General features: G+C 46.3%; 1 non-coding gene across 1 annotated transcript; it reads left to right on the plus strand.

Moving 5' to 3' along the window:
- Positions 1-2,185: 2,185 nt before the first annotated feature.
- Positions 2,186-2,304, plus strand: trnal-caa (transfer RNA leucine (anticodon CAA)). Its single transcript has 2 exons — positions 2,186-2,223; positions 2,259-2,304. It is a non-coding gene; the product is annotated as a tRNA-Leu (tRNA).
- Positions 2,305-13,749: the final 11,445 nt, after the last annotated feature.

Consider the following 13,749-nt stretch of genomic DNA (forward strand, 5'->3'; position numbering starts at 1 on the left):
AAATTCTTTTAGGGCTTTTAAAAGTCTTTAAATTGCTTTAATTCTCTTTAAAACTACTTCAGATTACTCAAAATAATGTAAACATTTAAAAAAGTTTATAAAAGTTACCAAAATCTTCAAAAAACTTCCAAAAACCTATTCAAACTGCTGCTTTGCATGTGAAAATGCTTAGCAGCTTGACAGAACCATTGGGGGCGTGTCCAGTGAAACTGAGACCTCAAGGGGTGTGTCTCACTTACACTGCACGCTCCTGGCTTCGCGCTGGCTGCACTCCTGGGCGGCGTGACGTCATACGCTGCCCGGGATTCTTCTTTTTCAAACACCAAGTCCAGGCGTCCCTGGAGCTGATCGGCAGTAGCGCGGGGTAAGTGCATATACGGGGCTTGCACGCGCGGCAAGCCCCGTTCGCCAATTTCTGGCCCATTGTCCACTACAGCACTCTTTTGCTTAGTGCAACACTCCTTTACTTAAAAACAGCACTTTACTTCTCACAGTACACTTAGTGTCTACTACAGCACCCTCCTGCTTAGTACAACACTCTTTTACTTAAATACAGCACTTTTAACTAGTGCAACACACCTTTAATACAGTACACTTTGCTCACTACAGCACCTTTGCTTAGTACAATGCTCTTACTTAATAGGGGAGGAGAGAATGGACACAACGAGGGAAAATTGACTAAAATCACAATTTAACAATAATTCCCCTTAATTCCCACCCCTAAATACCTATCTAAGTTGCCTTGTAATGGGTCAGAAAATCTATGCTCACCAAAGAACGCCTGCTCCGTGCTCTTGCGGTCTTAGATTCTTCACCAGCCTGAAATGGAGATACCCAGTGTTTAAAAGTAACTGCTGGTATTCCATTCCTCTGGACGGGCTTGTTGAGCTGTTATTCTGTAGGTAGAGCACGGAGGCGAGGCGGCAGAGAGAGAGAGAGATGGCTTCCTGAGAAGTTATCTTTATACCCCATTTGGAGCCGAAATCTTCGCGCCCAAATCCGGATGTATCTGGGCTAAACAAAAGGGATCCAAACTGTCCCCATTGACTGTGATGGGGTTTGGATGAATTACACATTCGTTTAAACTGGGTTGAATAAAGCTGTCTCAGTTTGAAAAAAAAACATGTCTGTTTCCTTAATTGCTGGGTAAACAGCCCTTGGATGTTAGTGTAAACAAAGGCATTGTCCTGTGGTCAGTGCAACCGCAGCTGATTGACAGCTTTAAGTGGTTAAGTCTTTGTGTCAACATTGTAGACTTCCTGTAAACAAACATCGATTGTCCTGCGGTGAAACTCCCTAAACTGCCTTTGATTGACAGTTTAAATACCTCATTGCATCAGAGGCTGGGGTTTTTCTAAATCCTTTGTCAGCCATCTTTGATTTTCCTTTCCATATGCACACAGGCTGTGTTGTGTCTTTTGCCACGAGGCCGGACAGCCATCTTTGATTTTCCTTTTTCACAGACATACAGGTTGCCTTTCAAGTCATTTTTGTCAGCCCGTGCTTTGAAGAGAGACTGTCTTTTGTCTTCTGCCACGAGGTCTGATGGCCATTTTGATGCCCTGGATTTTTAAAGGTATATTCTACCCAGGTTTATCTTTAATCAAAAACATAATCTTCGGAGCTGTAGAAAATTTTGAAATTACTGCGAAATCCTACAGTACCTTTCAGGTGGCAATGCTCAGACTAATGCTTATGGCCAAGGGTGCAATAGCTGCAGGGTGCCTTGTTTCCCCTCACAAAGTTGGGAGATCCTGGAGATTTTCTGGGGAGCAGTGTTCCAAGTAGCGCTTGTCACATGAATGTATTGTGAAAAAGCAAAGACCCGAGAATGAGAGACTGAAATGTCCTGCTTGGAATGAGTGTTGGATTGCGGTTTGTTTTTGAATGGCTCGTGTTCGAATGGCAGCTGTGCTGCTTGCGTTTTGTCAAGTTGAGCCAGCAGAATTGTAAAATGTTAGCTGCTAGTTTACAAAATGCGAGTTGTTGGGAGAAATATGTGTGCATGAATGTTGGTTGCATTGCATAGATAATGAACTTAATGACTGGCACTGCCAGTTAATTCATGCAGGAAGAATGAATGGAGTGTGTTTGTTGTGTGGTTGCACAGGAGGAATGAGTGTGATGCTGCTCAGTAAGAGTGCAGAATTTGGAGCACGTTTTTCTAGATATCTTGCGCACAGTTGTCAGGATGGCCGAGTGGTCTAAGGCGCCAGACTCAAGGACTATTAATCCTTACCTTACCGATGGTTGGTGAATTCTGGTCCCTTTCTAGGGGCGTGGGTTCGAATCCCACTTCTGACATTACCTTTTGATCCACACAATTACAACCAGCGTCAAAAAGCCTGCTCAACTCATCTTCAATTTACAAGTGGCCACCACAAATACCTCAAAGGTATTGTCGTTTACCAACAAACTAAAGGCACCGCTCACAGACCAACTTCTTTTCCTCACAAAACTTGCCACATCCTAACACTGTCCTTGGGGATAAGGTTTCAAATCACACTTCTCCTTTCAACCAGTTCCCACACTAAAAATCAGGGAGTCAGAAATCTACCTTTTTACCCTACCGCGTTGATGCATTCCACATTGCTTTCTGCTGCTGTGGCTTTCAATCCCACAGCAGACAGTGGTGTTTCTCAGGAAAAGGGCACCAGAGTCAAAGAATGAGACTTCTTCCACATAAAGGCTGCTGAATTCTGCTCCGTTACTCAGGGAATTACTTCCAATGCTACTTCCCACATTAACATTTTGCCAGAAAAAAAAGCACCACAGCCAAGCAATTCAGTCATCAGTACGTAAAGGTTGCCAGAGTTGATAGAAACATAGAAATATAGAAGATAGGAGCAGGAGTAGGCCATTCGGCCCCTCCAGCCTGCTCTGCCATTCAATGCGACCATGGCTGATCATCCAAGTTCAGTACCCGGTCTCTGCTTTCTCCCCATACCCCTTCATTCCTTTAGCCTTAAGAAATGTATCCAATTCCTTCTTTAGTATATTTAATGAATTGGCCTCTACTGCCTTCTGTGGTAGAGAATTCCACAGGTTCACCACTCTCTGGGTGAAGAAATTCCTCCTCATTTCTGTCCTAAAATGCCTACCCCTTATCCTTATACTGTGTCCCCTGGTTCTGGACTCCCCGACCATTGGGAACATCCTCCCTGCATCTAGTCTGTCCAGTCCTGCCAGAATTTTATAAGTTTCAATGAGATCCCCTCTCATTCTTCTAAACTCTAGCGAGTACCAGCCCAATTGACCCAATCTCTCCTCATACGTCATTCCTGCCAACCCAGGTATCAGCCTGGTGAATCTTCGCTGAACTCCTTCCATGGCAAGAATATCCTTCCTCAGATAAGGCGACCAAAACTGCACACAATACTCAAGATGTGGTCTCACCAAGGACCTGTACTACTGCAGCAAGACATCCTTGTTCTTGTACTCAAACCCTCTCGCTATGAAAGCCTACATTCCATTTGCCTTCTTAACCGCCTGCTGCACCTGCATGCTTACCTTCAGCGACTGGTGCACAAGGACACCCAGGTCTCGTTGCACTTCCCCTTCTCCCAATCTATTGCCATTCAGATAATAATCTGCCTTCCTGTTTTTGCCACCAAAGTGGATAGCCTCACATTTATCCACGTTATATTGCATCTGCCATGCTTCTGCCCAATCACCCAACCTGTCCAAATCATCCTGTAGTTTCTCGGCATCCTCCTCACAGCACACACGCCCACCCAGCTTTGTGTCATCTGCAAATTTGGAGATATTACATCTAGTTCCCTTGTCTAGATCATTAACATATATTGTGAATAGCTGGGGTCAAAGGACCGATCTCTGCGGTACCCCACTAGTCACTGCCTGCCACTCGGAAAAAGATCAGTTTATTCCAACTCTTTGCTTTCTATCTGCCAACCAGTTCTCTATCCAAGTCAATACCTTGCCCCCAATCCCATGTGCCTTAACTTTACACGCTAGCCTCTTATGTGGGACCTTATCGAAAGCCTTCTGAAAGTCCAAATACACCACATCCACTGGTTCTCCCTTATCTATTCTACCAGTTACATCCTCAAAAAATTCCAGCAGATTAGTCAAGCACGATTTACCTTTTGTAAATCCATGTTGACTTTGTCCGATCCTGTCACTGTTTTCCACGTGCTCTGCTATTACATCTTTTATAATGGACTCTAGCATTTTCCCCACTACCGATGTCAGGCTTACTGGTCTGTAATTCCCCGTTTTCTCTCTACCACCTTTTTTGAATAGTGGGGTAACATTAGCTACCCTGCAATCCATGGGTACTGTTCCAGATTCCATCAAATGTTGGAAGATGATCAGCAATGCATCTACTATTTCTAGGGCCACTTCCTTAAGTACCCGAGGATGTAGATTATCAGGCCCTGGGGATTTATCGGCCTTCAATCGCATCAATTTCCCTAACACCATTTCCCTACAAATACTGATTTCTTTCCGTTCCTCCCTTTCATCAGACCCTCTGTTCCCCGACATCTCTGGGAGGTTATTTGCGTCCTCCTTTGTGAAGACAGAACCAAAATATGTATTTAATTGGTCTGCCATTTCTTTGTTCCCCATTATAAATTCCCCTGATTTTGACTGCAAGGGACCTATGCTTGACTTCACCAATCTTTTTCTCTTCACATATCTATAAAAGCTTTTACAGTCAGTTTTTATGTTCCCGGCAAGCTTACTCTCATAATCTATTTTCCCTTTCTTATTTAATCCCGTTGTCCGCCTATTTTGAATCCTAAACTGCTCCCAATCCTCTGGATTACTGCTTTTTTTGGCCAATTTATATGTCCTCTCCTTGGATCTTATGCTATCCCTAATTTCCCTCGTTAACCACGGTTGAGTCACCTTTTTTGTTTTATTCTTATGCCAAACTGTGATGAACAAATTCTGTAGTTCATCCATGCGGTCTTTGAATGTTTGCCATTGCCTATCCACCGTCAACCCTTTGAGTGACATTCCCCAATCAATCCTACCTAATTCGCACCTCAGACCATCGTAGTTTCCTTTATTTAAATTCAGGACCCTAGTCTCTGAGTCAACTGCTTCATTCTCCATCTTAATGAAGAATTCAATCATATTATGATCACTCCGACCCAAGGTGCCTCGTACAACAAGATTGCTAATTAATCCTTTCTCATTACATAATACCCAGTCTAAGATGGCCTGATCTCTGGTTGGTTCCTCGACATATTGGTCCAGGAAACCATCCTGTAAATGCTCCAGGAATTCCTCCTCCACAGTATTGTTACTAATTTGGTTAGCCCAATCTATATGTAGATTAATGTCACCCATGATGACTGCGGTGCCCTTTTTGCACGCTTCTCTAATTTCCCTTTTAATGCCATCCCCAACCTCCACATTACTGTTTGGAAGTCTATATACCACTCCCACTAATGTTTTCTGCCCCTTGGTATTTCTCAGTTCTACCCATACAGATTCCACATCATCAGAGCTAATATCCTTCCTTACAATTGTGTTAATCCCTTCTTTAACCAGTAATGCTACCCCACCTCCCTTTCCTTTTTGCCTATCTTTCCTGAATATTGAATACCCCTGGATGTTGAGTTCCCAGCCTTCGCCACCCTGGAGCCATGTTTCCGTAATCCCAATCAAATCATATTCGTTTACCTCTATTTGCGCAGCTAATTCATCCACCTTTTTACGAATGCTCCTCGCATTAAGACACAAAGCCTTCAGGCTTGTTTTTTTAACGCTCTTAGACCCATTAGAATTATTATTTACTGTGGCCATGTTTGATGTAAACTGTTGATTTCTCTGGCTGCCACTTTTGTTTTTCTCCTTCCTATCTTTTGCTTTTAACCTTGCTTCCCTTTCCTCTGTCCCCCTGCTCAGGTTCCCAAACCCCTGCCATTTTAGTTTAAACCCTCCCCAGAGCACTAGCAAACACTCCCCCTAGGACATCGGTCCAGGCCCTGCCCAGGTGCAAACCGTCCGGTTTGAACTGGTCCCACCTCCCCCAGAACCGGTTCCAATGTCCCAGGAATTTGAATCCCTCCCCCTGGCACCATTCCTCTAGCCACGTATTCATCTGAAATATTCTTCTATTTCTACTCTGACTAGCACGTGGCACTGGTAGCAATCCTGAGATTACTACCTTTGAGGTCCTATTTTTTAATTTACCTCCTAACTCCCTATATTTAGCTTTTAGGACCTCATCCTGTTTTTTACCTATATCGTTGGTACCTATATGCACCACGACAACTGGCTGTTCACCCTCCCCTTCCAAGATGTTCTGCAGCCGCTCTGAGACATCCTTGACCCTTGCACCAGTGAGGCAACACACCATCCTGGAGTCTCGTTTGCGGCCGCAGAAATGCCTATCTATTCCCCTTACAATAGAATCCCCTATTACTATAGCTCTACCCCTCTTTTTCCTCCCGTCCTGTGCAGCAGAGCCACCCCTGGTGCCAGGAAGTTGGCTGCTGCTGCCTTCCCCTGGTAAGCCATCCCCCCCATCAGTATCCAAAGCGGTATATCTGTTTGAGAGGGGGCTGGCCACAGGGGACCCCTGCACTACCTGCCTGCGCCTACTACTCTGCCTGTTGGTCACCCATTCCCTTTCTGCCTGTGCCACCTTTACCTGCAGTGTGACCAACTGATTAAATGTGCTATTCACAACATCCTCAGCATCGCGAATGGTCCAGTATGTATCCAATCGCTGCTCCAGCACCGCAATGCGATCTGCCAGTAGCTGCAACCGGACACACTTCCTGCACACTTAGTTGTCAGGGACACAGGAAGTGTCCCTGAGTTCCCACATAGCACAGGAGGAGCATACCACAGCACCGGGCTGTTCTGCCATGAATTACCCTTTAATTAATTGCAATTATATTAAATCAAATCAATCCCACCAATTACACTACAGTTAAATGGTTTACAAAGAGTCCCCGCTACACCACAGACACTTTAGAAACTAAAAACCACAGAGTTAACATTTAAAAAAGAGAGAAATACTCAGAAACCAATCACTTACCTGCTTTCTGGTGACATCACACTTCGATTACTTTTTACTTCTCTCCTTCCCTCTGAGTTCGGAGATTAGTACGCCTACCTGGGTCTCTGGGGCCTTTTGTACTGCCGCCGCTCCGCGATTCCCGCCGCCGCTCGCGCCGCACTGAGACCTACCTGGGTCTCTGGGGCCTTTTGTACTGCCACCGCTCCGCGATTCCCGCCGCCGCTCGCGCCGCACTGAGACCTACCTGGGTCTCTGGGGCCTTTTGCACTGCCGCCGCTCCGCGATTCCCACCGCCTCTCGCGCCGCACTGAGGCCTACCTGGGTCGCTGGGGCCTTTTGTACTGCCGCTGCTCCACGATTCCCGCCGCCTCTCGCGCTACACTTCTCTTTTCAACCATTTCCCACACTAAAAATCAGCGATTCAGAAATCTACATTTTTACCCTACCACGTTGATGCATTTCACATTGCTTTCTAGTACTGTGGCTTTCAATCCCACTGCAGACAGTGGTGCTTCTCAGGAAAAGGGCACCAGAGTCAAAGAATGAGACTTCTTCCACACAAAGACTGCTGAATTCTGCTCCGTTACTCAGGGAATTAATTCCAATGCTACTTCCCACATTAACATTTTGCCAGAAAAAAAAGCACCACAGCCAAGCAATTCAGTCATCAGTACATAAAAGTTGCCAGAGTTGATGCCTTTCGGGTGGCAATGCTCAGACTAATGCTTATGGCCAAGGGCGCAATAGCTGCAGAGTGCCTTGTTTTGTAAAGAGTGGTGTGTGTGGTCAGCTTCACCTCTGACTCCCTGAGTGGTTCAAATCCCTCCCATTCCTTTGGTTCTAGACTTTGGACTTATTTGGGGTTTGTAACAGACACCTGGGTTGGTGAAAAGAATTGAGATCTTTATTTTGAGACAGAAAAATATACAATACAATAAAACTTATGCTTTAAAAGGGTGGGGAACACTCGGAATATGCGAGGGAGAATTACAAAAGACAAAAATCCCTTACCCTCCCAACCCCACTATCCTAACTAGGTTGAAATCCAGAGGACCAGGAAATGCTCACCAAACGACTCTCTTGACAGATTGTCGAGGTTCGCAATTTCGGGGTTCTCTTTAGTTGTGGCGGTTGGGGCCTGCCGTACCCCGGACTTGGTAGAAGACTGCACCTGCGTTTCTGTCTTCAGTTTGGGTTTGTCCGCTGATGCGGTTAGCTGCGTAGTTGGATGTATCAGGTGAGTACCCAATTTTCTTTGGCTAGCTAAAGGTTTTAGCACCTTTTGTGTCAAAATCTTACCCAGGGGTAAGTCAGACTAGCCTGTAGAGTGGAAACAAGTTTTGATTTTCGAATTCTCGGTGGTTGGTTTCTTGTTGGTCGCGGTGGCCCAACCAGAAACGCTGTTTACGGAGGTCACTGACCATCATCAAAGACCCTACCCACCCCAGCCACAGTTTGTTCGTCCCCCTGCCATCTGGGAGATGCTACAGATGCATTCGCACCCGCACGACCAGATTTAGGAACAGCTTCTTTCCCTGGGCTGTCATCCTACTGAACTCTGCTAATAAACTCTAAAGCCTGCACATCTGTCAATGCACTTTATTATGTTTATGTTTATGTTACAAGCCAAATGTATGTTAAATGTCTTTATCAAAATGTACACTCTCGGGAGCCGCAAGCTTACATTTCGTTGTACTGCACTTATGCACTAACAATGACAATAAAGTTTATTATTATTATTATTATTATATTATCTGGTTGGTGGTGATATTGGTAGTTGTTGGTTTCTTGAGGCCTTTGGTTGCCACGATCACCTTTTCCTTCTTCTTTCTTCAAGTCTCCGATTATCTGACTAAGTACGGAAATGATGATATCTTTTTCTGAACCGTACTTTCTCTCCTGTACTGAACTCGTGCTCTGATCTTACTCGAACTGCACTGAACTCCTTCTCTGATCTTACCGACTTGAACCAACGTCTGGCTGACTGAACTGTTTCACTGAATAAGCAGACCTCAATTATACCGGTTTGAGGCCTGGCTTATCTGACCGCCAAATCTCCGGTTCCTTTGTTAAATTTGGCAGGCTTGTTATTTTTAATATGTTTTAAAACTTTAACGAGCTTTGGGGATGGCCCATCTAACTTTAACGAGCTTCGGAGATGGTCCATCTATTCTTAATTGGCCTTTAACTGGTTTCGGGATTGCCTTGAAACCAGTTTAAAATGTGTAAAACGTTCTGGAAATCTCTCTGATTGGTTTTGAACTGCTGTTTGATTGTTGTTCCCTGCTGGGCCATGTTCTCTTTTGTTGACTGTTGGCATGTATTGTTTTATTCATGTTCTTGGTGGCTCTGTGAGTTTCGGCAGGAACAGGTTTTATCGTCTTTATGTAAAGGTTGGGGTGGCCCAGAACATTCCCAGACGGCCCAATACTCAAACTGTCTGTTTCGGGGGCCCATCCCACCTCCCCTTTGTGACAGGTTTTCCACAAGTCTGAACATGTCTTTTAAACCAGCGAAATCTTCCTGGGGTTTTGATTTTTAAATCCCTTTGGCCCAATATTCATTCAAAACAGTCCAATATCTCTTCTTTCTTTACTTGTGTAATTTTGCGAGCCTTACACACCCCCCTGTGATACTTTATAACTATAGTATCATGCAGTTGTGAGCAAAATTTTCTGATCCTCAGGAGCCAACCTTCCCCTGTATTACCTAAACTAAAACCCAAAACAAAACACTCTCCTGTTCCCTTTCAGGTGTAGTGTTTAACAGATATATACAAGGTACAAAACTTTTATTACATTCACATCCAAGCACGGAGGGGGTCCAACACCCCTGCACCACTTGGGAAAATTACACACATAGGAAAAATAAATGACACACACACTCATCAAAACTTTATTTTTAATAACGGTCAAGGTTTGTTTTATACCTGGTCATAGACTTTATTTTTGTCCCATGCTCCCTCATGTTGAGAGCGGAGCATCTGGTCCCTTCCTTTGCACTTTGTACACAACAGGTAGAAAACTATGCCGAGCTGGCAAACCACTAAAATGTGTGAAGCCAGCCTAATCCAAGAGTGGACCTCTATATTTTCAAAAATGTCCCACTAAAGTGGAACTACAATGTCCAAGATTTTGGCCCCTATCTCGACTGTCTTCTGCTCTAATGTATAGAAATGTTTCTGTGAGATGACCACTGCTTTTAATAGGGCAGTAAGATGTTCTGGTAGAGGGGGAATCTCATAGCCAAAATGTGTTACGTAATTTTGCAGGTTGGTAATGTTTTCCCTGACAGTGAGGTGAACAGTTGAGGGTTCAGGATGGGTACAAACCGTTCCTGGGCCACTTGAACTTCTGCCTCGGGTTTAAAACAAAAACTGCTGTCACTCACCGGACACCAGATGTACTGTCCATTCAATGAGATCATGGCTGATCATCCAAATTCCATGCCGGTAGTGGGGCGCACTTGTGGTGACACAATATGTCCCACCCTCTATGAATGCTACCTGTGGGGAAACATGGCCTTGTGCCATTACCTCCATGGTACAGTTCACAGGTCGTGCGCCAGCAGCTTTAAACCCGCACTGTGGTCTCGAATAGGCATTCAAGTGCTGGGGACACAGTATTATGTGTGCTCCCCGGCTCCGGCACCCGGAGAGGTCTGTACCTGTCATAGCGTGCTCCCACTTTATGACATAAGGTGGGACCTCTGCAAAGCAGACGTGTGCACCCCCTTGAATGATCCCAATGTTCTCCACCCTGTACACCGGTGCGGGTCGGGCTGTCCCACCCATGACCGGCATCCTCACTACTATCCCCATGATAGTGTGATTGGAACGTCCACAATCCACTGGGACAGGGTAGGCTTCAGAGGCTAGACGGAGCTGACACGGGCTCAGCGAATTACTAAACAGGTGGAGGGCTGCGAGGTGCTTGTTGCTAATCCAGGAGGGGACTAAACCTTCTTTTAAATCCTCCAGGTTGCTGCGGCCCTCGCCCAGCAACCATGCCCCGTATAGCACGCACACCTCATTCTGTGCAGCTTGATCTGAAGCATTCCTGTCCTCCCGTATAAGTGCATTTACTGTTTTGGCGTGTCTCTCCAGCTCAGCTATAATCTCTTTTAAATGGACCGTCATGGCCTGGTCCTCATGTAGCTCTGAGCCCACCACTGTGTTCTCTGTTAGGAGTTTTCTTAACTGGGCCTTTAAACCATTTATCTGAGTTTGCAGCTCTATATCATCTAGGCTGTTTATTACTGAGGATCCTGTACTATAGACAGTGAAAATATCATTCCAGGTTCCCCTTCTTTGCCTCCCTGCGCCCATATTATGCTCAGGATGTAAACTGTACAGTTTTGCTTTGTCCACATTGGCAAAGTCGAATTCATAAAATTTTCTAAACATTCCCTTCAACAGGGCTTGGTACAACTGTTCTGTCTCCTTAGGGCACCACTCAGGTAAGTGCACCTCGGTCAGGTTCAGGATCACTGAGGCCACTGCATAGTGTACCCCCTGGTACAGCAGCTTATCGGTAGGCACTAGGACTAAACCATTCCCTGGTCCCTTGGTGGTGGTAGGACACCTCTGGACTATAGTCTGTGATGTTGTGGTCGTGGGCAGGGGCTTCCGGGGGCGGGTTACAAGTTCAGTGGCATTGACTGGGATCGAGGAGTGTGGGACCGTGCACGCATGCAGGCTGGAATCCCACTCCATCCCCTCCCCGGCATCTTGCCATTGCCGGTGGAAAATGCCTGTGGGGCAGACTTTCTCTGACCTCCACATACAAACATAAATCCCCTGATCCGGTTCCCACCACTTGTCCCAGCACACACTCAGCCCCCCTCGGGTCCCTGTAATCGTCCGATGGGTATTGTTCCCCAATCGTTCCCAATCAACTGTGGGGTTTCCTATATCCTTGTTCAGCTTTCTGAGCCACCACCACCTACCCAAAGGAATCTGTCCCTTGCATGTCAAACACACACGTTTCCCCTCCGTGACACTGACCCTTCTAGCAACGAGCAGTACCCTGGGGCTCGGGATGGAGGCCTCCCCGTATGTGAACCCGGTCTGGCTGGAGTATTGTGTGGAGTTAGACCCCAGCCACCCTGGCCACCTTCCCTCGTGGAAGTAAATGGCGAGCTCCTCCACACCCCGTTCGCCACCCCCAGCAATAACGATCGTTGCTCTCTCTCAAATCAAATCAAATCAAATCAACTTTTATTGTCATTGTTAGTGCACAAGTGCAGTACAACGAAATGTAGGCTTGCGGCTCCCGAGAGTGTACAGTTAGATTAAGACATTTAAACATTCAACATACATTTGGCTTGTAATACATTAACATAAACATAACCATAATAAAGTGCATTGGCAGATGTGCAGGCTTTAGAGTTTATTTGTGGAGTTCAGTAGGATGACAGCCCTGGGAAAGAAGCTGTTCCTAAATCTGGTCATACGGGTGCGAATGCATCTGTAGCGTCTCCCAGATGGCAGGAGGGTGAATAGACGGTGGCTGGGGTGGGTAGGGTCTTTGATGATGGACCGTGACCTCCGTAAACAGCGTTTCTGGTATATGTGCTCTATGGTCGGTAGCCGGGTGCCGGTAATGCGTTGGGCAGTTTTGACTACCCGCTGCAGGGCTTTCCGGTCATAGTAGCTACAGCTGCCATACCATACCGTGATACAGTTTGTCAGGATGCTCTCTATTGTGCAGCGGTAAAAGTTAGAGAGGATCAGGGGTGACAGGTTACATCCCTTCAGCCGCCTTAGGAAATATAGGTGCTGCTGGGCCTTCTTCACCAGAGAGGAAGTATTGAGGGACCAGGAGAGGCCTTCCGTGATGTGGACTCCGAGGAACTTAAAGCTGTCCACCCTTTCCACCACAGCCCCATTGATGTGGATGGGGGTGTGACTTCCGCCTTTAGACTTCCTGAAGCCCACAATGATTTCTTTGGTTTTCTTGATGTTAAGGGCTCTCCTGAGCACCCATAGATGTGGGAGTTCTCCATGTCTCCTCGGTCACCGATGCTCACCCCTACCAGGGCGAGCAGGAGCAGAACCTTCCTCATCCCAATTTCCTTTCTGTAGGGACACACAAACAAAATAGCCATGTCCCGAGAGGGTTCTCTGGCCTGACACAGTTATCAAAATTCAAAACTTAAACTTATCATCTACTAAAATTAAACTACTAAATTCCAAAACTACCAAACTGTAAAACACACTTAAAATACTTCAGAAAGCTATATACATCCGCCGCCCATTTCCGGACGGCCAGGCTAATCCCTGATAGGCCTGTACCTTTTGTGGAATCTGGGCAGCTTGTACGCCTGGGCGTAAGGTGACCTGTGCCACCGGACTCGGAGAGTCCTCCTTAAAACAACTGGGAGTTTCCCTGACTCCCAGTTAACCAGGGGAGTGTGCCCTCCTGTGCTGCAGCACACTACCCCCTTCGGTGTGGCTGCCGAGTCCCTATCCTATCCTGTGGGTTTCCCGCAGCCTGATGCTGCAGGCTGGGGACCCTTGTCTCTCTCTCTCTGCCCAAAGCTACCTCTCCTGTGAGTCCCTCACCTTTGGAGGCGGTAGGCTGGGGATCTGTGTCCCTAGACTTGTCCCTAACGTTAGGTTTTCCCCTTTTGTTAAGGGTTCTCCTGGGGCTGGACCGTTTAAAATGATACTCGGGTGACCAAGGTAGTTTAGGCTGTGGTGTGCGAGGAGACCTTCTTAAAGCTCTGGCTACTGGGGGTGTGCC

The sequence above is a fragment of the Somniosus microcephalus genome, chromosome 19, assembly GCF_052327205.1.
Source record: "Somniosus microcephalus isolate GS21.2 chromosome 19, FLI_Smic_1.0, whole genome shotgun sequence".
In the NCBI taxonomy this organism is placed as follows: Eukaryota; Metazoa; Chordata; class Chondrichthyes; order Squaliformes; family Somniosidae; genus Somniosus; species Somniosus microcephalus.